General features: G+C 51.3%; 1 pseudogene across 1 annotated transcript; it reads left to right on the forward strand.

Annotated features, from left to right (window-relative positions):
• Nucleotides 1-821: 821 nt before the first annotated feature.
• On the forward strand, nt 822-1651 carry LOC311182922 (small ribosomal subunit protein uS5-like; annotated as a pseudogene). The gene has a single exon. The product of its transcript is annotated as a small ribosomal subunit protein uS5-like (transcript).
• Nucleotides 1652-2003: the final 352 nt, after the last annotated feature.

Genomic DNA, 2003 nt, shown 5'->3' on the forward strand with positions numbered 1-2003 from the left:
AATTGCAAAGGTAAACAGGAGAAAAATGAGTATATCTGTGCACTATAAACCAGGAGGAGAAATAACCATTTTGGAGGATTTCTTGAGCAAAATTATATCATTAAAGGACAGCCTGGTTAGGGCCAGGATGACGTGTATTTGGAGACGTTTCTTTGGAAGAGGATGGAGTCTTAGTAACTCCAGTTAAAAAGTAGAGATAGAACCAACAAGAGATGCTAGCTCTGGGAGGGAGGAGATATAAATTAGATGGAAGGTCTTGCAATATGGATTATAGATCAAGGGCACTAGAAAAGCGAGGGATACTCGGAGACAGGAGGCACTTAAAGGAAGTAAATAGCCTCAGGCTTCCAGCTGGGGCTTTGGTGGCTGCAAAGCTGGGGGTTGGCTTCAGCCCCCAGCGCTGTGCAGATGCTGTGCAGATGCTGAAGGAGGCAGATTGCAACACAACAGGAAGGGCTAGCAGGGAAAAGAAACTTGAAAATAAGTACAAATTAAGGTGTACCCAGTGGAATGCATTTTAAAAGGAAATGGCAATTTTGAGGAAAAAATAAGATAAAAATACAACCTCTTTGTAAGTTTATCTTCTGCTTTACTCGTTGACCAGGTGCCTAAAATGGCTGGAAAGAGCCCTTTGGTTTGACCAAATGTTAGTGGCTTTCTTCTGCTTCCTGCTTCTCTTCTCTCTTACCCCAGGTTCCACAGAATCCAAGGGACCTAACCCCCTAGGCCCCTCCCTCCCTTTTGTGAAAACATGAAGTTTAGATAACCTGTTGTAAATTCTTTCAAGATATAACTCTTTCTCTTCTCCACGAACACACCAAATGGCAGACGACACCGGTGCTGCGGGAGGGCCCGGAGGCCCGGGAGGCCCGGGGGGCCCTGGAATGGGAGGCCGCAGCCCCGGGGCCGGGGCCGCGGAGCTCTCGGAGGCAAGGCTCGAGGACAAGGAGTGGATCCCCGTCACCAAGCTGGGCCGCCTGGTCAAGGACATGAAGATCAAGTCGCTGGAGGAGATCTACCTCTTCCCCTTGCCCGTCAAGGAATCCGAGATCATTGACTTTTTCCTGGGGCCGTCCCTCAAGGACGAGGTTTTGAAGATCGCGCCCGTGCAGAAGCAGACCCGCAACGGGCAGCGCACCAGATTCAAGGCGTTTGTGGCCATTGGGGACTACAACGGACGTGTCGGTTTGGGTGTGAAATGCTCCAAGGAGGTAGCCACCGCTACCCACGGTTCATCATCCTGGCCAAGCTCTCCATCGTCCCTGTGCGGCGAGGCTACGGGGGGAACAAGATCGGCAAGCCCCACACCGCCCCTTGCAAGGCGACCGGCCGCTGTGGCTGTGCTGGTGCGCCTCATCCCCGCCCCCAGGGGCACTGGCATCGTATCTGCGCCTGTGCCCAAGAAGCTGTTGATGATGGCCGGTATCGATGACTGCTACACCTCGGCCAGGGGTGCACCGCCACCTTGGGCAATTTTGCCAAGGCCACCTTTGATGCCATCTCCAAGACCTACAGCTGTCTCACCCCCGACCTCTGGAAAGAGACCGTGTTCACCAAGTCTCCTTACCAGGAATTCACTGACCACCTGGTGAAGACCCGCACAAGGGTCTCAGTGCAGAGAACCCAGGCACCAGCTGTGGCCACCACATAAAAGAGTTTATACCAGGAAATAAAGTGAATTACGCCCATAAAAAAAAAAGATATAACTCTTTCACTAATTGATTTTTTCTAGTTTTGTTGGGATCTACTGCCCATGCGTCATGGTATGTAATTATCCCCTGGCTATTGCTGGCACCTGCAGTTTCTAGAACCCTCTTTATCAAGCCTCTGGCAGCTGTCTCTGAAATGTAATCACCCCAGAAGGCAGTGCCCTGCCTTCCATCCTGCTCCCTGTCCTAAGGTCATCTCCTGTCGTGAGGACGGGAAGGTTTGCTTTCGTGGGAGATATGAACTCTCAGGAAGGCAAAAAAGCCAAAGTCAAACTAAGCCTGTCACTGTGAGAA

Source organism: Talpa europaea, assembly GCF_964194135.1.
Source record: "Talpa europaea genome assembly, chromosome: 13".
Classification (NCBI taxonomy): Eukaryota; Metazoa; Chordata; class Mammalia; order Eulipotyphla; family Talpidae; genus Talpa; species Talpa europaea.